The following is a 26,020-nucleotide window of genomic DNA, read 5'->3' on the forward strand; positions in this document are numbered from 1 at the left end:
ATGGTCAATTATTTTCCAAATTTGGTGAAAACTACAAACCCATAGGATACACACAAATTATTTCAGATAGGATAACCTCACCAAAGCATATCACAATTAAAGTGCTGGAAGCCAATGATAAGGATTAAAACTTAAAAGCAGCCAAAAGAAAAAGGACACATTAGGTAGATAGGAACAAAGGCAACAATTCTAGACTTCTAGTCGGAAATTATTCAAGCCAGAGAACAAGTGAATAACATTTTAAAGTAATGAAATATTAAGACCAAAAAAACCCAAAAACCTATTAATCTAGAATTATATGCCTAGCAAAAATAACTTAAAAATAAAAGGGAAACAGACTTCTTCAGACTAAAAAAAGCTGAGAGAATTTTCTAACATAAGATATTCACCATAAAAATTGTTGAAATAGGCTGGGCGTGGTGCCTCATTCCTATAATCCCAGCATTTTGAGAGGCTGAGGTGAGTGGATCATTTGAGGTCAGGAGTTTGAAACCAGCCTGGCCAACATGGTGAAACCCCTTCTCTACTAAAAATACAACAATTAGCTGGGCGTATTGGTGGGCGCCTGTAATCCCAGCTACTCTGCAGGCTGAGGCAGGGAAGTGGAGGTTGCAGTTAGCTGAAATCATGTCACTGTACTCCAGCCTGGGTGACACAGTGAGACACCCTCTAAAAAAAAAAAAAAAGTTGTTAAAATAAATATTTTCAAACAATTAAAATATACCAGAAGAAAACTTAGACTTACACAAAAGAATGCTGAATATCATAAAGGTACATATATGGGTAATTGTAAACAATATTTTCAACTTATTTATTTAATAAATAATTGGCTGCAAAAAGAGAATATAATAACATATTTTGGAGTTTATAACACATTTATAATTAATTTATGACACCAATAGCACAGTCAATAGAAAGAACAAGATAGACGGTTGTAAGGTTCTTATATTATAATATTATTTCAAATTAGTTGTGATAAGTTAAAGATGCAATTATCAGCCCTAAGCTAGAGCAACTACTAAGCAATGATGATAAAAAGAAACACAGAAAATTAGCTAAAAATGGAGATGAATACTAGACATTACTATATTGATTTAAAGAAGGAATGAAAAAAAGAACAAAGAAAGAATAGTTGAGACAAATAAAAAACAAATATCAAGATGATACGATCAACCCTGACCATATCAATAGTTACAATGAAACAAGTAGTTTTACCATTCTAATTAGAAGGCAGTGATAGTAAAGGGGGAGCTATACAAGTAACTCCCCAACTCTGTGGTTTTCAGTCTAGGCCTAGATGCAGGCTGTATAATGCAACCAGCCATGGCAGGGCCATGGCATGGAGTCTTTCTGGCTGGGATAACCAGGAAATTGAATCTGGACAACGGTCAATGCCTCTGAGAATAGGGAACACTTGTAAAGGAAGAAACCACAGAATAGATCTCCAATCTTTGGTAGACCCCTGCACTGCACATGTATGTAACTGGCTCGAAGACATAAACTGAGACCAGAATTTCTATGTAAGAAACGGAATCTGCAGTTCCAGCACAACCAAGAAAATTAGTAGCTAAAACAAAATAAATTATGTTTACTAGAGAAAAATGAGAGAATCAAGAATCTTCACAACTTAACATTTATAATATCCTAGGCATAATAAAACATTGTTCAACGATGAACCAAGAAAACAGACAATATTTTCAAGAGAAAATATTGATTCTGACCACAAAATAAACCACATGTTGGAACTAACAAATAAAGATTTTAAGAGAGTAATTATAACTATCCTTAATGAATTAAAACAATATTTTTTCAACCAATTAATATTTCAGCAGAGAGCTGGGAAATGTTAGCAGGTAATAAAAGCAATAAAAATAGCCAAATGGAGATTCTAGAAGTTAAAAATATGTTTGGATATTAAAAAAAAATCAAAGAACAAAATACACTGGAAGGGTTTCACACTTAAAAGGACATGGCAAAGAAAAAGTAAGTTTAAAAGAAAGAGTAAGTTAATCTGAAAATACATCAGTAAAAATTAACAACTGTAATAAACAAGACATTTTAAAAATGAATAGAGTTGGGGCATTACTTGTATAGCTCCCCCCTTTACTATCACTGCCTTCTAATTCCTGCCACTCTAGGGTTTACCAATGAGTAAAGGTCATATTCCTGACCTTTCATCTTTTCATATCTCCTTCAAACTGTATGCTTATCTTAGGGCAGGCACAAGATTTAATAGATTTTATTCATTTCATTGGTGCACAGAGAATTTGTAGTTATCAGAATTTTGGTTTCAAGGGTCCTCCTCCTATTCAATCAGTTTTCTTACAACTAAAGTATCTGGCCAGGGACACATCTCAGATATTGCAGAGATTTAGATGATACATACCTTGCTATATCACGTCAAAGCTTCTTTCCTATGTTGTTTAGAATTTTAAGATGACACTAACTTAGGACTCACTGAACAAATACTTAATAAACATTTATGGTACAAATATATGGAAAAATAAAAGAAAAAAGGAAATTGATGAAAAAATAAGCAAGAGACATGTTATTTTTAAAATAATTTATCCACTTCAATTTTATAAACTACTTGTATTTAACTACAACACTTCAAATCAGCATGATTCCCCTCCCTGTCTTTTTCACTTATTCATTTAAAGACAAAATGTAAAGGCAAATTATAACCTGAAAAAATTTGAGACATTTATGACAAAATCTTATTCTTCACACACAAGTAGCTATTTCAAACCCAAAAGAAAACAACCTGATGGAAAATATAACGAAAAGGAAATTTTCATACTCAAAGAAAGTATTAAAAATGACCGATGAACATGTTAGAAAATGATAAGACTGTGTAGTAAACAAAAAGTGTAATCAGTCACAACTTCTTTTATTGGACCAAAAATATGAATTTTAAAAGAATAATTAGAGTTGTGACAAAGTAAAATGGTTGTTCCCATAAATACTATTGGAAATGTAAATGATAACATTTAAAATATATATTTAGCAATCTTCATCAAGAGTATTAAAAATGTGTATACACTTTGACTCAGTAATTTTTTCTCATTTTTATTCTAATACACTTTTTCATTTATGATTCAGAGTTTAAATATAGAAATGTGTATAACAGTGTTATTTAAAAAAATAAAAATCAGCCTAATTTTCCAATTAAAGTCTAATGTTGAGATAAAGAATGGTAAAACTATAAAATACAATAATTTAGTCATTAAAATTTACATTTTAAAATCATATGTTATCTAGCTATAACAATTCAAAAATATTTTTAAAGCCATACATGTTTTATTTATGCATATAAACAAAATAATCTTCATATTCTTTAACAGTATGAATATAAAGAACACTGTAAGAAGTTACACACTCAGTGCATTAGATGGTGATTATAATTTCCTTTTCTCCTTTATACATTCTGTACTTTTCAACTTGTGAACAAAAAACGTGATTTTTAATTAAAAAATGTCATATAACTGAAACAAAAAATAAAAAGCACAGCAATCTGGAATTGTTTAATGTTGGTGGAAAAATGTCTATGAATCTCAATATCTTATGAGAACTTCATTATATTAAAATGTAATTCAAAATTTAAGTTAATGATAATGCTTGAAAATTAAAGTTTTCTATTTTTATTATTAAAATTTTTATTAGTTTTTTATTTTATTTTTATTTATATATTTATTTATTAACTTCTATTGTAGGTTCAGGGGTACACGTGCAGGTTTGTTATACAGGCAAATTGCATATCATGGGAATTTGTTGTATAGATTATTTCATCACCCAGGTAATAAGCATAGTGCCCAATAGCTAGTTTTTTGATCCTTTCCCTCCTTCCACCATTCACCCTCAAGTAGATGCTGGTGTCTGTTGTTCCCTTCTTTGTTTCCATGGGTACTCAATTTTTGTCTTCAATTTATAAGTGAGAACATACAATATTTGCTTTTGTGTTCCTGTGTTAGTTCACTGAGGATAATGGCTTCTAGTTCCATCTATGTTGATGCAAAGGATATGATCTCATTGTTTTTCAGGGCTGTGTAGTGTTCCATGGTGTGTGTGTACCACATTTGCTTTATCCAGTCCACCACTGATAGGCATATATAGGTAGATTCCATGTTTTTAATATTATTAATAGTGTTGTGATAAAGATATGCATACAGATGTATTTATGGTAGAACAATTTATATTCCTTTGGGCATATACCCAATAATGGGATTGCTGGATCAAAGAGTATGTCTGTTTTAAGTTCTTCGAAAAATCTCCAAACTGAATTACACAATGGCTGAACTATTTACATTTCCACCAGAAGTGTATAAACATTCTCTTTTCTCCACAACCTTACCAGCATCAGTTATTTTTTGACATTTTAGTAATAGCCATTCTGACTGGTGTGAGATAGTATCTTATTGTAGTTTTGATATGTATTTCTCTACTGATTTTTACCTTGAGTATTTTTTTATATGCTTGTTGGCTGCTTATGTCTCTTCTTTGGAAAAGTATCTGTTCATATACTCAGCCCAATTTTTAATGTGATTGTTTTTTTGCTTCTTCATTTGTGTATGTTCCTTATAGATTCCGGATATAAGACCTTTGTCAGATGCACACTTTGCAAATATTTTCTCTCATTCTACAGGTTATCTGTTTACTCTGTTTATAGTTTCTTTTGTTGTGCAGAAGCTCTTTTGTTAATGAGGTCTCATTTGTCAATTTTTGTTTTTGTTGAAATTGCTTTTGATGTCTTCATCATGAAATTTTTGCTAGGTTCTATGTCCAGAATAGTATTTCCAGGGTTTTAATAGTTTGAGGTTTTATATTTAAGTTTCTAACCATCTTTCATTAATTTTACGGTGTAAGAAGGGGGTCTGGTTTCAATCTGCATATGTCTAGCCAGTTATCACATCATCATTTATTAAATGGAGAGTTCTTTCGCCATTGATTGATTTTGTTAACTTTGTCAAACATTAGATGGTTGTAGGAATGTGGCATTATTTCTGGACTCTCTATTCTGTTCCATTCGTTCATGTTCTGTTTCAGTACCAGTATCATGCTGTTTTGGTTACTGAAAACTTACAGTTTGAAGTTGGGTAACATGATGCATTTAGCTTTGTTATTTTTGCTTAGGATTGCCTTAGGTATTTGGGCTCATTTTTGGTTCCATATGAATTAATTTTTTTCTAATTCTATAAAGAATGTCATTGGTAGTTTAATAGAAATAGCATTGAATCTGTAAATTGCTCTGGGCAATATGGCCATTTTAACAATATTGATTCTATCTATGGACATGGAACATTTTTCTTTATTTGTTTGTGTCATCTCTGATTTCTTTGAGCAGTATTTTGTAGTTCTTGTTTTAAAGATGTTTTACCTCTCTGGTTAGTTGTATTCCTAGGTATTTTATTCTTTTTGTGGCTATTGTGAATCAGATTGCATTCTTGATTTGACTCTCAGCTTGGAAATTCTTGTTGTATAGGAATGCTATTGATTTTTGTGCATTGATTTTGTATCCTGAGGCTTTGGTGAAGTTGTTTATCAGATCAAGGAACTTTTGGGCAGAGACTATGGAGATTTCTAGGTGTAGGATCTTATCATCTGCAAAAAGATAGTTTGATATCCTCTCTTCCTAGTTAAATGCCCTTTATTTCTTCCTCTGGCCTGATCGCTCTGGCTAGGACTTCCAGTATGTTGAATGGGAGTGGTGAGAGAGGAAATTTTTGTCTTGCTCTGGTTTTCAAGGGTAATGCTTCCAGCTTTTGCCCACTCAGGATGATGTTGGCCATGGGTATTTCATAGATGGCTCTTATTATTTTGTGGTACATTCCCTGAATGCCTAGTTGTTATGAATTTTTAACACGAAGGGACCTAATTATTACAAGCCTTTTCTTCTTCTATTGAGATGATCATGTGCTCTTTGTTTTTAGTTCTATTTCAAGAATCATGTTTATTGATTTACATATGTTGATCCAACCTTACATCCAAGGGATAAAGTCTGCTTGATCAAGGTGAACTTATTTTTTAATGTGCTTTTGGATTTGGTTTGCTAGTATATTGTTGAGGATTTTTGTATTGATGTTCATCAAGGATATTGGCCCTGAAATTTTCTTTTTTGTTGTTGTGTTTCTGCCAGATTTTGATATCAGAATGATTTAGGCCTCATAGAATGAGTTAAGGAGGAGTCCCTTCTCCTTGATTTTTTGTTATAGTTTCAGTAGTTTCCAGTTCTTTATGCATTTTGTAAAATTCAGCTGTCATTCCATCTGGTTCAGTGCTTTTTCTGGTTGGTAGGCTTTTTATTGCTGATTCAGTTTCAAAACTCATTAGTGGTCTGCTCAGGGATTCAAATTCTTCATGACTCTATCTTAGGAGGTTGCATGTTTCCAGGAATTTATCAATTTCTTCTAGGTTTTATAGCTTGTGTGCATATACATGTTCATAGTAGTCTCTGATTTTTAAAAATATTTCTGTAGCATCAGTGGTAACATCCCTTTGTAATTTCTAATTGTGTTTATTTGGATCTTCCCTCTTCTTTTATTAGTCTAACTCACAGTCTATCTATCTTACTTGTTCTTTCAAAGAACAAACTCCTAGCTTCATTGATCTTTTGACTCTGAATTTTCTTCAGTTCAAAGATTGAAGGAATATCATCCCACACAGATGAGAAAGAACCGGCAAAAGAACCCTGGCAACTGAAAGAGCCAGAGTGCCTTCTTACCTCCAAATAACTACCCTAGTTCCCCAGCAGTGGTTCCTAACTAGGCTACAACGGCTGAAATGATATAGGATTAATAACATGGATAGGAAGGGAGATCTTCAAGATTCAGGAGAAAGTATAAACCCAATCCAAACATTCTAAGAAATAAAATAATACAGGAGGTGAAAGATGAAATGGCCATTTTAAGAAAGAGCCAAACTGATCTGATAAAGCTGGAAAACTCACTTTATGAATTTCAGATACAATTGTTAAGTATTAACAGGAGAACTAACCAAGTTGAGGAAAGAATCCCAGAGCTCAAAGACCAGTTCTCTGAAATAACTCAGTCAGAAAACAAAAAAGACTAAATAAGAATGAACAAAACCTCTGAAAAATATGGGATTATGTCCAGAGAACAAATCTACAACACATTGGCATCCCTGAAAGAGAAAGAGAGAAAGCAAGCCACTTGGAAAACATATTTCAGGATATTGTACATGAAAATTTCCCTAGTCTCAACAGAGAGGCTAACATTCAAATTCAGGGAATACAGAGAACCTCTCTGAGATACTATACAAGACAATCATCCCCAAGACACATAGCCATCAGATTCTCCAAGTTTAAAATGAAAGAAAAACGTTAAAGGCAGCTAGAGAGGAGGGACAGGTTACCTACAAAGGGAACCCCATCAGGCTGACAGTAGATCTTTCAGGAGAAACCCTACAAACCAGAAGAGATTGTAGGCCTATGCTGGGCATTCTTAAAAAAAAAAATCCCAACCAAGAATTTCATATCCAAACTAAGCTTCATAATTGAAGGAGAAATTAGGTTCCTTTCAGAAAAGCAAGTGCTAAGGGAATTCTTTACCACTAGGAAAGGAAAGACTGTTACCGGCCACTACAAAAAAAACAAAAACACACTTAAGTACATAGACCCTTGACACTATACAGCAATCACACAAACAAGTCTGCATAAAAACCAGCTAACAACATGATGACAAGGTCAAATCTGCATACATCAATATTAACCTTAAATGAAATGCTGCAATTAAAAGGCACAGAGTGGCAAGTTGAAAAAAGAAGAACGACCCAACTGTTTGCTGTCTTCAAGAGACTCATCTCACACACAATTACACTCATAAGCTCAAAGTGAAAAGATAGAGAAAAATCTACCACGCAAATAAAAAAATAGAAAATTCAGGCCAGGCGCAGTGGCTCACGCCTGTAATCCCAGCACTTTGGGAGGCCAAGGCAGGTGGATCACCTGAGGTTAGGAGTTCGAGGCCAGCCTCAATATGGAGAAACACCATCTCTACTAAAAATACAAAATTAGCTGGGCGTGGTGGTGCATGCCTGTAATCCCAGCTACTCAGGAGGCTGAGGCAGGAGAATTGCTTGAACCTGGGAGGTGGAGGTTGTGGTGAGCCAAGCTTGTGCCATTGCACTCCAGCCTGGGCAGCAAGAGTGAAAATCTGTCTCAAACAAACAAACAACAACAACAAAAAATTCAGGGGTTGCTACTGTAATTTTGAACAAAATAGACTTTAAACAAGCAATGGTCAAAAAAGACAAAAGAAAGGCATTACATAATGGCAAATGGTTCAATTCTACAAGAAAAGCTAACTATCCTAAATATAATACACCCAATATAGGAGAACCCAGATTCATAAAGCAAGTTCTTAGAAACCTATGAAGAGACTTAGATAACCATGAAATTGTAGCGGGAGACCTCAACATCCTAATGACTATATTACAGATTTCATTGAGGCAGAAAACTGACAAAGGTATTCAGGACCTGAACTTGACACTTGATTAAATGGACCTAATAGACATCTACAGAACACTCTACTCAAAATTTTGAATACATATTCCTCTCAACTTCACATGACACATACTCTAAGATCTACCACATAAAATATAAAACCACCCTCAGCAAATTAAACAACACTAAAATCATACCAACCACACTCGCAGACCACAGTCCAACAGAAATAGAAATCAATACTAAGAAAATTGCTCAAAACTATATAATTACATCAAAATTAAACAAGCTGCTTCTGAATGATTTTTAAGTAAGCAATGAAACTGAGACAGAAGTTAAGAAATTGTTTGAAACTAATGAGAACAGGATACAACATACTAGAATCTTTGGGACACAGCTAAAGCAGGGTTAACAGGAAACTTTTCAGTGCTAAATGCCCACATCAAAAAGTTAGAAAGATCTCAAATTAACAACCTAATGTTGCAACTAAAGGAACTAGAGAAAAAAGAGCAAACCAACCCCAAAGCTACCAGAAGACATGAAATAAAAATCAGAGCTGAATGGAAATTAAGGTTATATTGTGTTTAATTTGCCTAGTTTAAGAAGCCAGGGAAATAAATGAAAAGTTTTAAAAATTTTCTTTATTAGGAATCTTTAAGCTTTAAAAAATATGTATTCTTTTGCCATTAAGGAAGGATAAAGAATATGGACAATCCAATGTTTAAAGCTCATTCCTCCACTGACAGGCTGTAACTGCATTAGATCATATGCCATAGGGTTAAATACTCATAAAGTTTCTGCAGATTTCAATGAAAGCTTTTTATGCTCAGCCAATGCTATGTTCTCTTAGCACATATGCCAACTACTGGGAGTAAATAAGAAACACAGAAGTACTATTGACTTTTTTTAGGTAATTGATACATGATACAAATAATTATTCTATTTAACTTTCTACATATTCAATTAGCAAAATCCCCAAAAATAAAACTTTTGCATTTCCTTGATAACTTAGGAATGGTTCTTAGTCTAGATCTTTGTACGTAGCCAATGGTGCTTAAAAGCTGTAGTTTTATTGATGGACTTGACAGTTTTATTGTCTATAATTGTAGAAAATTTAAACAAGCAGGTCAGATTTATTTGGAGAAGCCTAGGTTAGTAGATAGATACTATATAATGCAAAAACAAGTTTGATTAAAATATTTTTTCTTTTGAGTTATTCTAATTAGTAAATGCACACCTACACATCAGATCTTAATAGGGTGATATAGTGGGCTCAGACCCTAAAAACATATTCTGAGAAGTGCAGGATAAGACCGATTCATGAAATAATATTGAATATAAGCAAGATGTAGTATTTATGGAGTGCTTACTATGTAGCAGATACTATTCTAGCAATGGAGCATAACACATAAGATAGAAAATGTTTCCTAGGCAGTTTTCATTCTGTGGGTGATTCATGCAACAAAAAAGTAAAGAAATAATTTATGATATAATTTCAGATGGCAAAGTAAATTAAACCAAAATATGAGAATGAAGAAGTGATGGATGATTATTTTAGATAGAACATCAAGCAGGTGACACATGATCAGAGATAATTCAATGAAGTGAGTGTGTGAACCATAGGAAGAATTGAGGAAAAAAGATGGCAGGCAAAGGACCGAAAGGAGTATTGAGTATTTCTAAAATGGGTAAAACTTTATGAGTTTGGGGGAAAGTAGTTGAAAATGAGATTGAATAAATAGGCAGAGATTAGATTATTTAAGGCCATTTGACCATGATAATGTTTTAGTTAATTCTAAGTAGGTAGATTAGAGGGTTTTGAGAAGAGGAGTAGTACTATCTGATTTACATTTTAATTAAATCAGTCTGCTAATCTGCTGGCTGTAGATATAACTGTAGCGAAATGGAGTGGGTTTAGGTGCAATAGGAGTCTACTACAATTATAAGGCAAGTCTTGGACTACAAATGCAGTATTGGAAGTGGTGAGAAGTGCATTTTGACAATATCATACAATGGAGAATCTGAATTTGTAAAAAAATATATAGTATTCAACTGCATTCTTATTATACAGTGTTAGATTGAAAAAACTGAAACCATGTCAAAGAACTGAACAGGAGATAATTAGGAAGAGTGGCTCTTGTAATAGCCCTTAGGCTAAGATTTGTACTAATGTGTAATTGATTTGCAGCATAGTAAATGTGTTACACATGTGCCAGCAAATATTTGCCTTCTCAGTCTTTACAGTGATTTCTGGGGTGGAGTGTAGTGTGAATGAAGACCCTCCTTCACCACCTTATCACCTTTCCCATACCTACTGATGGATACTTCCCACTGTGGGTTGCAATCTACAATCACCACAGGCAGCAGAGTATTCAGTATTACCCAGTATTTACTGCTATCCTCTGTGGTACTGAGCATTGCCAAGAAGGTGCTCTGTCTTTTGGGAATCTATTTAAGTAACCAGCTACAAACATACTGCATGGAGAAAAGTGGCCTGTGAAAGAATGCTAAGGGGACTAAGAATCACTGAAGCACCATAAGGTGATAGAGTCAAATGTACAAAAGGAGGAGGTGGCCAGGTAAAATTATCTGGATGGTGTATCTTAGGGGTAGTGCTGAACCTCTGTCTTCCCATTTACTGGAAAATTCTTATGTGACCTTTGTGCCCTTTTAGTGTTATGCAAGCCAGTTGCAAGCAGTTTTCCAACTAGAGATCATTATTGGGAAACATTTGATACCAAAAAATCAGCTTGAATTTGAAGAGCATTCACATTATCATAAGAAATTTAAGAATGCTTGTGATTTTTGTACATTGATTTTGTATCCTGAGACTTTGCTGAAGTTGCTTATCAGCTTAAGGAGATTTTGGGCTGAGACAATGGGGTTTTCTAGATATACAAACATGTCATCTGCAAACAGGAACAATTTGACTTCCTCTTTTCCTAATTGAATACCCTTTATTTCCTTCTCCTGCCTAATTGCCCTGGCCAGAACTTCCAACACTATGTTGAATAGGAGTGGTGAGAGAGGGCATCCCTGTCTTGTGCCAGTTTTCAAAGGGAATGCTTCCAGTTTTTGCCTATTCAGTATGATATTGGCTGTGGCTTTGTCATAGATAGCTCTTATTATTTTGAGATACATCCCATCAATACCTAATTTATTGAGAGTTTTTAGCATGAAGGGTTGTTGAATTTTGTCAAAGGCCTTTTCTGCATCTATTGAGATAATCATGTGGTTTTTGTCTTTGGTTCTGTTTATGTGCTTGATTACATTGATTGATTTGCGTATATTGAACCAGCCTTGCATCCCAGGGATGAAGCCCACTTGATCATGGTGGATAAGCTTTTTGATGTGCTGCTGGATTTGGTTTGCCAGTATTTTACTGAGGATTTTTGCATCAATGTTCATCAAGGATATTGGTCTAAAATTCTCTTTTTTTGGTTGTGTCTCTGCCCGGCTTTGGTATCAGGATGATACTGGCCTCATAAAATGAGTTAGGGAGGATTCCCTCTTTTTCTATTGATTGGAATAGTTTCAGAAGGAATGGTACCAGTTCCTCCTTGTACCTCTGGTAGAATTCGGCTGTGAATCCATCTGGTCCTGGACTGTTTTTGGTTGGTAAGCTATTGTTTATTGCCACAATTTCAGATCCTGTTATTGGTCTATTCAGAGAGTCAACTTCTTCCTGGTTTAGTCTTGGGAGGGTGTATGTGTCGAGGAATTTATCCATTTCTTCTAGATTTTCTAGTTTATTTGCGTAGAGGTGTTTGTAGTATTCTCTGATGGTAGTTTGTATTTCTGTGGAATTGGTGGTGATATCCCCTTTATCATTTTTTATTGCGTCTATTTGATTCTTCTCTCTTTTCTTCTTTATTAGTTTTGCTAGCGGTCTATTAATTTTGTTGAACCTTTCAAAAAACCAGCTCCTGGATTCATTAATTTTTTGAAGGGTTTTTTATGTCTCTATTTCCTTCAGTTCTGCTCTGATTTTAGTTATTTCTTGCCTTGTGCTAGCTTTTGAATGTGTTTGCTCTTGCTTTTCTAGTTCTTTTAATTGTGATGTTAGGGTGTCAATTTTGGATCTTTCCTGCTTTCCCTTGTGGGCATTTAGTGCTATAAATTTCCCTCTACACACTGCTTTGAATGTGTCCCAGAGATTCTGGTATGTTAGCATTCTTATACACCAATAACAGACAAACAGAGAGCCAAATCATGAGTGAACTCCCATTCACAATTGCTTCAAAGAGAATAAAATACCTAGGAATCCAACTTACAAGGGACGTGAATGACCTCTTCAAGGAGAACTACAAACCACTGCTCAATGAAATAAAAGAGGATACAAACAAATGGAAGAACATTCCATGCTCATGGGTAGGAAGAATCAATATCGTGAAAATGGCCATACTGCCCAAGGTAATTTATAGATTCAATGCCATCCCCATCAAGCTACCAATGACTTTCTTCAAATAATTGGAAAAAACTACTTTAAAGTTCATATGGAACCAAAAAAGAGCACTCATTGCCAAGTCAATCCCAAGCCAAAAGAACAAAGCTGGAGGCATCATGCTACCTGACTTCAAACTATACTACAAGGCTTCAGTAACCAAAACAGCATGGTTCTGGTACCAAAACAGAGATATAGATCAATGGAACAGAACAGAGCCCTCAGAAATAATGCCACATATCTACGACTATCTGATCTTTGACAAACCTGAGAAAAACAAGCAATGGGGAAAGGATTCCCTATTTAATAAATGGTGCTGGGAAAAATGGCTAGCCATATGTAGAAAGCTGAAACTGGATCCCTTCCTTACACCTTATACAAAAATTAATTCAAGATGGATTAAAGACTTAAACGTTAGGCCTAAAACCATAAAAACCCTAGAAGAAAACCTAGGCATTACCATTCAGGACATAGGCATGGGCAAGGACTTTATGTCTAAAACACCAAAAGCAATGGCAACAAAAGCCAAAATTGACAAATGGGATCTAATTAAACTAAAGAGCTGCACAGCATAAGAAACTACCATGAGAGTGAACAGGCAACCTACAAAATGGGAGAACATTTTCGCAACCTACTCATCTGACAAAGGGCTAATATCCAGAATCTACAATGAACTCAAACAAATTTACAAGAAAAAACAAACAACCCCATCAAAAAGTGGGCGAAGGACATGAACAGACACTTCTCAAAAGAAGATATTTATGCAGCCAAAAAACACATGAAAAAATGCTCACCATCGCTGGCCATCAGAGAAATGCAAATCAAAACCACAATGAGATACCATCTCACACCAGTTAGAATGGTAATCATTAAAAAGTCAGGAAACAACAGGTACTGGAGAGGATGTGGAGAAATAGGAACACTTTTACACTGTTGGTAGGACTGTAAACTAGTTCAACCCTTGTGGAAGTCAGTGTGGCGATTCCTCAGGGATCTAGAACTAGAAATACCATTTGACCCAGCCATCCCATTACTGCGTATATATCCAAAGGACTATAAATCATGCTGCTATAAAGACACATGCACACGTATGTTTAGTGCGGCACTATTCACAATAGCAAAGACTTGGGACCAACTCAAATGTCCAACAATGATAGACTGGATTAAGAAAATGTGGCATATATACACCATGGAATACTATGCAGCCATAAAAAATGATGAGTTCATGTCCTTTGTAGGGACATGGATGAAATTGGAAATCATCACTCTCAGTAAACTATCGCAAGAACAAAAAGCCAAACACCGCATAGTCTCACTCATAGATGGGAATTGAACAATGAGAACACATGGACACAGGAAGGGGAACATCACACTCTGGGGACTGTTGTGGGGTGGGGGAGGGGGGAGGGATAGCTTTAGGAGATATACCTGATGCTAAATGACGAGTTAATGGGTGCAGCACAGCAGCATGGCGCATGTATACATATGTAACTAACCTGCACATTGTGCACATGTACCCTAAAACTTAAAGTATAATAATAATTAAAAAAAAATTCACTTTGGAAAATCAGCCCAAAGCATTGTTAACTTCCATTCCTTCACTGTTCACTACACATATTCAGACATAGGCTTCAAATTTTTCCTTAAAGAATACCAGCAGGTGATTGATAACTGGAAAAAATAACCATATCTATAAGAATAAATCAAACTCATCGCCATCCTGCATGTGTAGTCTGCCACAGTTATTTGAGCAATGTCATGTAACAATATAATCTATATATTGAGCCCCCAGAATTCAAATTAACATCAGTGAAATCATAGTTAATTGCTTAAAATCTACACTTTTGTCGACATAATTATATTTTACTAACATCAAAAGTATTTATTGCATTGAATAAAATTTGTAAGTTAAAAAAAGAAATTTAAAAATTACATTTGTAGGAATAGTGATGTCAGCAAGATGGTGGAATAAGAGGTTCTCATCTCACGTGTGTCCTTTTAAAGTATGATCTGATAGCCATCCAAAGATAAAAGTGCCTTGTGGAAGATTTGGGATCCACTTATCAGGCTGCAAAATCTAGGAGGTTGTAAAGGCAAAACCTGAGGAAAGCTTCTTTTTTTTTTTCTTTTTGGTCACAAGGAACAAAGTAGTTTATTCTATAATGATACAAAAGTCAATTCAATAGGAAGGTATAACATTGTAAATACATTTGCACCCAATATATAAACATCTAAACATCTAAAGCAAACTGAAGAGAGAAATAGATAGTAATACAACAATGATAGGGGACTTTAGTAACTCACTTTCTATGGTTAACAGATAATCCAGACACAAAATCAGCAAGAAAATAGCAGGCCTGAGCAACACTATACACCAAATGGACCTAACAGACATATACAGAACTTTCCACCCAATAACAAAGAATACACAATTTTCTCAAGTGCACATGGGACATTATCCAGGATAGGTCACATGCTAATTCCAGAAAAGTCTTAACCAACTGAAGCGTCTACATTGTCTGGGATAAATACCCGGGTTTCATCATCTCGCACCAGGAAAATTTAGGACATAGACACACAAGGAGTTTAGGAGTGGAAGTTTAATAGGCAAGAGAAAGAAAAAGAAAGAAAAACAGCCCTCTCTCTAGTGAGAGAGAGGAGACTTATGAGAGGAAAAGACCAGCCAGAGGTGAATGTGCCAGATTTTAGAGTCAGACTTGAGGAGGTGATGTCTGATTTACATAGGGCTCACAGATTGGTTCTTTACATAGCACATGGGAAAGGCTGGCCACATCACCCTAATTTTATTATGCAAATGAACTTTTCCCTTGGCTGGCACCATCTTGTCTGCTCCTTACTGCACATGGGACTGATAAAGAGAAGGGAAGGTGGAGTCACCATCTTGAACGTGATTGGCACAACTGCCAGCATCTATGCCTGCAGCACGATTTTACAGGCTGCTCTTTGTTAGAAAGGAAAATAATCTGGGACTTCTTTTTACTAAAAGGAAAACCTTACCAAAGACTTCTTACCCTCACTATCTGCCTAAGTAATTTCTTCTTAACTTCTGTATCACAATGACAGTATATATTCCAATATTTTTTTCTGACCAAAATGGAATGAAATTAGAAATCAGTTACAGTAAGAAAATGGGAAAAATCACAAATACATGGACTCAAAACAACACATTCTTGAAGAACCATTGGGTCAAATGGAAAATCAAAAGAGAAATTAAAAAATACCTTGAGACCAACAAAAATGAAAACACACCATACCAAAACCTATGAGATGCAGTAAAAGTACTACTAAAATGGAAGCTTAGAGCAATAAATATCCACATTAAAAAAGAAAGATCTCTAATAACCTAACTTTACCCCTCAAAGAACTAGAAAAAAAGAAGAAACTGATCCAAAAGTAGCAGAAGAGAGGAAATAATACAGACTTTATTCTTTAGCAGTAATAAATCATAAACTTCAGCAGTAATAAATCATAGAGACTAGAAAAACATTAGAAAATGTCAATGAAAGTAAGAGTTAGTTTTGGAAACAAATAAACAAAATCAACTAGACTAGTTATCTTGACGAAGGAAAAGGCAGAGAAAACTCAAAATGAAATCAGAAATGAGAGGCGATATTATAATGGCTGTCTCAGAACTAAAAAGGACCACAAGGGACTATTATACTCAATTATATGCCAACAAATTGGAAATCAAGAAGGAGTAGACAAATGCTTATAAACATATTACTTATAAAAGGGGAATCAAGGATAACTAAAAAGCCTGAATTGCACAACAAGTAAAAAGGAGATTGAATCAGTAATCAAGAACCTCCCAACAAAGAAAAGCCTGGGACCAGATAGCTATACGGGTGAATTCTACCAAACAGTCAAAGAATTTATACCAATACTTCCTAAACTCCTGAAAAAGTAGAAGAGAATGCCTCCAAACTAATTTCCTTAGTTTTGATACTATTACCCTGATATCAAAACCAGATAAATATACCGCAAGAAAAAACTGCAAGCAAATATCCTTGATGAACATAGATGCAAAAATGCTAAATCAAGTACTAGCAAACCAAATTTTACAACACATTTAAAGATTTATAAACCATGACCAGTTGGATTTATCTCTGGGATGCAAGAATGGTTCAATATACACAAATCAATCAATGTGAAAACATTTGTTAAAAGAAAATTGAGGCACAATAAACATTTTAAAGAGTTTGAGCAAACGATGATTTCTGAATCAGAAAAAAAACTGAAGGAAGTCAGGCTTTTATGGGATGAATGCAGAAGTAAAACAAAGATAATATTTGATTGGTTACAGTTATAAAGTTTCCCTATTTTGTCTTTCCCACTAGAAAGTACCTAGTTATATAACTGTAAATTTAGTTGGCTGCTTCTGATCGGCTGAGCTAGAAAAGTTTTCTTTTTCTCCAATAGAAACATTTATGAAAAGTGGTTGTTATGGTTAATATTGTCAACTTTATTGAACTGAAGGGTGCAAAGTATTGTTCCTGGATGTATCTGTGAGGGTGTTGCCAAAGGAGATTAACATTTGAGTTAGTGCACTGGGAGAGGCAGACCCACCCTCAATGTGGGTGGGCACCATCTAATCAGCCGCCAAGATAGCTAGAATAAACCAGGCATAAGAAGGTGGAAAGAGGAGACTTGCTGAGTCTTCTGGCCGCCATCTTTCTCCCGTGCTAGATGCTTCCTGCCCTCAGATTTCCAACTCCAAGTTCTTTAGCTTTTGAACTCTTGGACTTACATCAGTGGTTTTCCAGAGGCTCTCCAGCCTTCAGCCACAGACTGAAGGCTGCATCGTCCACTTCCCTGCTTTTGAGATTTTGGGACTTGGACTGACTTCCTTGCTCCTCAGCTTGCAGATGGCCTTTTGTGGGACTTCGCTTTGTGATCCTGTGAGTCAGTACTCCTTAATAAACTCTCCTTCATAGATACATTTACCCTTTTAGTTCTGTCCTTCTGGGGAACCCTGACTAATATAGTGGTCCAAGTTCTACTTTTGTTTGCAATTTAAACAAGGTTAAGGTTAATTTCAATGCTTAACTGGCTTTGTCTTATCAACGATTTTTCAAGGTCTGGTTTCCATTTTAATTTGCTTTACACACCACATTAACAAAATGAAAGGGGGAAAAAACCCACAATCATCTTTATCTTTACAGAAAAAAACCTTTGACAAAGTTCAATATTCATTCATAATTAGAACTCTGAACAAACTAGGCAGGGCCCAGGGAGTTGGAAGGACACCTGATGGAACTGTTATGTATGATTGCTGGTACAGGTTCTTGGAAGTATCAAAAGGTTTCAATGGCTGAGAGATGAATTGATGCTGCGAGCAATCAGGGAATAGGCTTAAAATGAACCACATGGATTTAAAGGACCCTTTCTCTACCATTGTTTGGCATCAGAATTAGGCCCCATAGGAAATGAGTATTTTGTCCATTCTCCCAGGGATGGTTTATAGAAAACACCATTTAGAAACATAGGAGAAAAGTTAACTCATTATATACAATGAATTCCTTAGGGCTTTAGGCCTTAACTTTTAAGAAACTCTTGGTTGAGGAGGGCTTATTAAGACGATGACCTTCTCAAAGGAGAACAGGATGAGCCAAGAAAAACCTCATTTTCCAACTTTTTGCATTGTGAAAGCTCTTCTAAACTCTGATACAATTCTTTGATTTTTAGTTGACACATAATAATTGTACAAATTTATGGGATACATACTGATATTTCAATATGTGTATACAATGTGCAATGATCAAATCAGAGAAATTAGCATATCTATCACCTCATACATTTATAATTTCTTTGTATTGTGACTATTCAGAATCCTCTCTTCCAGCTTTTGGAAAATATATGATAAATTATAGTTAACCATATTCACCCTAGAACGTTGCAGAACACCAGAAGTTGTTCCTCATCTCTAGCTGTAATTTCGTATTGACTAACCATTCTCTCTCCATTCTCCTATCTCCACATCTTTTCCAGTGACCAGTATCCACAATTCTACTGTCTACTTTCTTGTGCGCAAAATTGTTTTTAGCTCCCAAGTATGAGTGAAAGCATGTAGTATTTGTCTTTCTGTGCCTGACTTATTCCTCCAGTTTCATCCATGTTGCTGTAAGTGACATGATTTTATTCTTTTTTTTAATTAGACTTTTAAGTTTTAGGGTACATGTGCACAACGTGCAGTTCTGTTATATATGTATACATGTGCCATGTTGGTGTGCTGCACCCATTAACTCATCATTTAACATTAGGTATATCCCCTAATGCTATCCTTCCCCCCTCCCCCCACCCCACAACAGGCCCCGGTGTGTGATGTTCCACACGATTTTATTCTTTTGTGGCTGAATAGTATTCCATTGTGTATAGCTGCCACAATTTCCTTATCCATTTGTCTGTTGATGAACATTTATGTTGATTCCACTTATCAGCTATTGTGAATAGTGGTGCAATAAGCATGAGGGTGCAGGCATCCCTTTGATACACTGATTTCCTTTCCTTTGGATAAATATACAGTATGGGATTGCTGGATCATATAGCAGTTCTATGTTAAATTTTTCAAGAAACCTCCATACTATTGTCCATAGTGGCTGTAATAATTTACATTCCCACCAACAGTGTATAAGAGTTCCCTTTTCTCTACATGCCCACCAGCATTTCTTATTTTTTTCCCCTTTTGCTAATAGCCATTCTAGCTGGGGTGAAATGATGTCTCATTTTGGCTTTGATTGTCATCTCCTGATGACCAGTAATACTGAATATATGTTTCATATATTTGTTGGCCATTTGTATTTTTTCTTTGAAATTCTTTTGCTCAGTTTTAAATTGGATTACTGAGGGTTTTGTTGTTGTTGTTGAGTTGTTTGAATTCTTTGTATATTCTGGATATTAGTCCCTTGTTGGATTGAATAATTTCCAAATATCTACTCCCATTCTACAGGTTGTCTCTTCACTTTGTTGATTTTCTTTTCTTTTCTTTTCTTTTTTTTTTTTTTGCTATGCAGAGATCTTTTAGTTTAATATAGTTCCATTTGCCTATTTTAATTTTGGTTGTCTGTGTTTGTTTTTGTGGAGTCTTAGCCATAACAATTTTTGGAAGAAAAAAATGTCTCCCTCTGCCTCCCACTATAATGACTTTGCTTAGAAATCCTGGAAATAACGATTTAGGTTGAAGTATTTGAATTAAAAAACAATGTGTTGTTTATTAATATATAAATTTTAAGGAGAATGTTTATATCAATAATATATAATAGATAATTTATAATCCAGAAGACAGCAAAAGAGTAAACAAATGCTGCTTTTATGAGAATGGAATTATCCCCTAAGGTTTAATATGTCTTTGATGAAATCTGCTTCATCCTTACCATCATACTTTGCATTATATGTGTAACATTCACTTATAGAGGGAGATTGAAGAAGAATCTGGCAAAACAGATTTCCTCTGTGTGGAAAGTGGTATTCCAACAAAATGGCAACGTGTCTATTTTAACTAATATAGTTTTATTCTTTATTGTTACTTACATTTACAAAATATTAAGTAGGTAGAGGTTGGTAGGCTTTGAAATTATTATTGTAATTTAATTTCCACATAGAATATTTAATACTGTACTAATATTTTAAAAAACTTCAAAGAGTTTTAAGGAACAAAATAAAACAAAATAACTGATTTCAAAATATATAAAAATTGGATTTATTCCACAGCATTTAAATATCCTAACAAAAGCTAAGATTCAATATGGTGCTGAAAATTGGATTTGGCATGGCATAATAATTTGTTCATTTTATATTGAATAATGAGCCTAATTTAGGAGTGTGCTTTTCTCTAAGTTCAATCTTTTTATCATTTATCCAAAAATATTTATTGTCTATATACGAGGTGTCCTGTACTGTTTTAAAAGTTGGAAATAGAAAAAAAAAACCCTGCTTTTTACAAAAAAAAGCACTTTAAAGTAGCATTAGTTTTAATGACACTACAGGGATACATTGACAGCTTCCATAAAACAGATCTTTTATCTTTCTTATCCACCTACTCAGATACCAACATTTGTTAACAAAGCAGGCTAAAACCAAACGCACAAATCAAAACCAACCCTTAAATTATCTGAAATTAAGTATCTTTTAGTGTAAGTTTAAACGAGACAAATTTCAGAATTTTAGATGATAAACCAAACCCACATCTCATTTACAAAGTATTACTACCTGTAAGTCACCCCGGCTGCTTAGCCTGCTTTTGTCTGCATTGTCTTGAGAAATAGAACTCACACTGTCTTCCTTAAATGAATATTCCATAGTTGAACAGTTGTTAGTCTCAGGCTTTTCTTTCTGGTGTTTAACATAAATTGATATTCTTAAAGATGCTATTCTAATACTCAGATATACCTTATTCAATTGATTGTAATTATTTATTCTTCTCTTATTTTAGAATTTATGCTTTTCTGATATTTATGGGCTATGATACTCATTCTCATTGACAAAGCAAAACTATATGCATTTTTAACCCATCATTCTTCTTTATTTCTTACAGGTATGGAACTTCATAGGTTATCTTTCTTTGTACTGCATCCTAAGCCTCCTACCACTTGATGTACTGCTGGAGGCTTCTGAGCTGCCAATTTTTTTTTTTAAGTTCTCCAGGTGCAATCTTAACATGGTCATCTTGAAAGTCATAATAATCCTCTCACCATGACACAGTGCCCCAAATAGCATCAGAATCCTTTGACACTATAAGGAAGCAATTTTTATCTTATTTCACCTTACATTCACTTGGCAGTCATACCATGTGGCATGAGTTCATAAGTACAGGACCGCATGGATGACCTAGCTTGACATAATCATTCTCTGGATTAAAAAAATTGGAATGTAGTTGAAAATGAATAATATACCACTCATTTCTCCACATCAATGATACAATTCAGCAGTCTGAAAGCCATTACATAGTCAGTCATCGGTAATACTGATTTAATTTTTGTACTTTGATTTTATTTAATCCTTACAATAACCCTGTGACATATTGTAAATATAGAAACTCAGTTTCAGAATTGAAGTTGCTTAGGCTCTTGCAGCTACTTACTGATATCTTCCATACATGCAATGTCCTTTATATTACAACATAGTGCCTCTCTATGTTTTTATCTTTTAAAAAAACTGTATATAAAAATGCTACTAAGTTTGCAGATTGATAGGGTTTTACACATTGAACACATCCATGTGATCGGCGTCCAGACCAAGAGACCCAGAACTCCCCTGTGTCTACTTCTAGTCACTATCAATCCCATCAGCCTTCAATGATAACTAGAATACTGAGTTCTAACAACATGCATTGCTTCCTGTTTTTGCATTTTATATCATTGGCATTATATAGTATATTTTCCCCTATATTTGGCCTCTTTAACTTATGTTAGTGAAATTTGTTTGTATTGTCCCATGTAGTGGTAGATTGTCAGTCCATTCGTTTTATGCTATTCCATGGATTGTGAATATACCACAATTTATTCATACATTCTATTGTTGATGAGCATTTGGATAGTTATAGTTTTGGCCTATTATAAATAATATTATTATAAACATTCTAATACATGCCATCTGATAAAATATGCACATTTGGAAGGTTTGACATCTATATTTTAATTTACCTGGGAGTAAGATTGCTGAGGTACAGATTATATAAATATTTAGCTTTGGTAGGTACAATCAAACAGATTTCCAAGTGGTTCTACCAGTGCCTCTATATCTATCATTATTAAATAATTAATATTAATGATTATATTTCAATTATGTCACCTATCATCACAAGTATTCATTTTTATTGGTAATTATTATGATCCAGACAATGAGCCAAGGACTGTGTGTCTCTGGGGATATATATGTATATATATATATACACTAGAGATACACAGATATGTCAGTTATAATATAGTTACACTCTCCCTCTTTGTGGGTGGAGTGTCTACACAAATTTTTGAAAATTCTTCTGCACAGAGATTTACTTGTTCTTATTTATATTTATTTATTTAATCATTCATTTATATCAGTATAAATGTATAGATATTTATTTTTAGTTTGGGTTATGGTATAATACTACTTTAAAAAAATAAAAATATTTTGTTTCTTGCCTCTTCTAGCTTTGGCCATTAAGCTCTGTCTTTAGTCTTAGAAACAGTGATTTATCTAAGAAGCTTTGGGTTTTTTTGTTTTTTTCTTTTTGGAGTAGGGTATTAGAAAGCAAATTTTGTGTGCATTGTATGCTAGTTGCTAGGGGTTATCATTACTTGTGGACCCTCTCAGCTGACAGGAAGTATAATATATGCATGTATACCAACCTGTGTATAAACATATATCTATAAATATAACTATATGTAACCTTCGGTATGTGTATTAAGCTAAACCTAAAGTCATACTGGTATGTAACTCTAATCCATTTCCACAGGAATCATCTTAGCCTCCTCCCTGTACTTTTTGTACATTCCCATATAACAATAAAGGACATGACTCCCACCATCCACCATACATTTACTTAATTGTTCAGTTTCAGTATACAGGTATAGCAGTATTGGAATTGCTATGCAGTACCCCTGTAGGAATGAAGTTTATCACCTAAGGTATAGGGCTTAAGTGCAGTTCCTTTTGCCTTTAGTCTTACAGACTCCACTCACTTCTAAAGTTATTTGGGTTAGCACCTTTTACTCCATTCAGTTCTGTGAGATTGTTTCCAACACTTGTAATACAGTTAGATTATCTTGTGGCAATCTACATTACTTCCTGGGATTCTCAGCCTCCTAAATTATTTTTATAACATTTGCAAACATTAAGGTTACCTCTATGCTAGAAAGTTCTATGGGTTTTGACATGTTTATAATGCCATGTACGTACCATCAGATAGCGTAAAGAAGAGGTTCACTGCTTCCAAAAAACCCGCATGATTCACCTATCCAACCTTTCTGTGGAACCCATATCTTCCACTGAACTGTTTACTGTATCTATAGTTTTACTTCATCCAGAATGCCATGTAATTGTAGTCAAATACTACATAGGCTTTCAGACTTGGTTCTTTCACTCAGCAATATGCATGTAAAAATTATCCATATCTTTTTGCAGCTTGATAGCTCTTTTGTTTTTATAGCTGCTATTTAGTCTGAATGTTGATGTCCTCCCCAAATTCAAATAAAACCTAACACCCAATGCAATAATATTAAAGGTGGGGTCTTAAGGAGGTGACCCTCATAAATGGGATAAGTGCCATATAAAAGAGGTTGAAGGGAGATGCCTTGCCCCTTCTGCCATGTGAGGACATGGCAGCGAAGTGCTTTCTATGGAGCAGAGAGTGAAATTTTACCAGACACTGAATCAGCTAGTGCCTTGGTCTTAGATTTCCCAGCCTCCAGAACTGTGAAGAATAAATTTCTACTATTTCTAAATTACCCTGTTTAAGGTATTTTGTTATAGCACCCAAATAAACTAAGATAATCCCTAAATAATACTCTATTGTATGAGGGTACTACAGTTTGTTTATTCATTCATCTCTTGAATGTTGTTTCTATCTTTTGCTAATAATAAACATAGTTATTATAAACATTTGTGTTCAGATTTTTGTATGGATGTAATATTTCAAATCAGTTGGATCTTTCCTTCCATGATCATGGATTATCTCTTTACTTTTATACATCATATATATGTTATTAGATTTATACTTTGGTATTGCATTTCTGAGGGTGCTGTTTTAACTGACGTATATTTTGAAAATTTCTGATACTAATTGTTCATTGTTGGCTTATAGTAAAGCAAAATACTTTCGAAGCTTTACCTTGTATGTTGCAATGTTGCTATTATAGTTTATTAATCCAGGAGATTTTTACTGATTCTTGAGATTTTTCTACCTATAGAACCAAATGATCTGTGAACAAAAAGAGTTTTATTTATTCCATCCCAATCCATTTACCTTTTATTTATTTATTTTTGTCTCATTGCACTAGCTAGGACTTCTGGTATGATGTTGAATAGGAGTGGTGAGTAAAGCCAAACTTACCTTGTTTCTAATGTTAGGGTGAAAGCATCCAATTACTCACTATTAAGTATTATATTAGCTGTCAGCTTTTTGTATATGTTCTTTATCAAGTTGAAACACCACCATATTCTTGGTTTGCTCAGAGTTTTTTCGTGAATGAAATAGACATCAGATATTGTCAAATGCTTTTTATGCATCACTGATTTTCCAACATTGAATCAGCTTTGTATGCTTAGAATAAATCCTACTTGGTCATGGTGTAAAACATTTTTATACCTTTTTAGATTTAATTTGCTAATATTTTGAGGAGGGTTTTTGTATCTATGTTAATGAGAGATACTAGTCTTTCTTCAGTTTTGGTATTAGGGTAATGCTGACCTCATTAAGTTAGCAAGCATTCTTCTGTTTCTATTTTCTGGCATAAATTGTGGAGGACAAATATCATATTTTTCTGTAAATGCTTGATAAAATTCAGAGAAGCCATCTGGGCCTAATTATTTCTTTTTGGAGCATTATTAATTGTTGATTAAATCCATTTAATAGATGTAGGCCTATTCAGATGATTTATTACTCCCTGTTTGAGGTTTTGGTGGTTTGTGTCTTTCAAGAAATTTGTTAGTTTTATCTAAGTTATAAAATCTGTGAGCATAGAGTTGTTTGTATTATGGGATCAACAGTGATGACCTCACTTTATTTCTGATATTGGTAAATTGTACCTTCTCCCTTCTTATTTCCTGTTTAGCTTACCTAGAGATTTGTCAATTTTACTGATCTCCCCAAAGAACCAGTTTTTTATTTTATTCACAGCTCTATTGTTTTCCTGTTTTTAATTGCACTGACATGTGATCTAATAGTTTTCTCCGTATGTTGCTTTTCTTCTTGGGGCATTTTGCAATTCAAGGCTTATAAAGAGGCTGAAAAGCTTGTTATGAGAGGCCAACGCATTTTAAGAAATCTTACATGACCGAGGAGCCAAAAAGTCAGATATAAGGCTGCAAAAGCACTCACAACTTGAAGTTGCAAGATTTCTGAGAAAAGAGAGGCACAGACAAATGATAGTAATATGCCACATCAGTTTTACCCTTGGTGC

Source organism: Pan paniscus, chromosome 6, assembly GCF_029289425.2.
Source record: "Pan paniscus chromosome 6, NHGRI_mPanPan1-v2.0_pri, whole genome shotgun sequence".
NCBI lineage: Eukaryota > Metazoa > Chordata > Mammalia > Primates > Hominidae > Pan > Pan paniscus.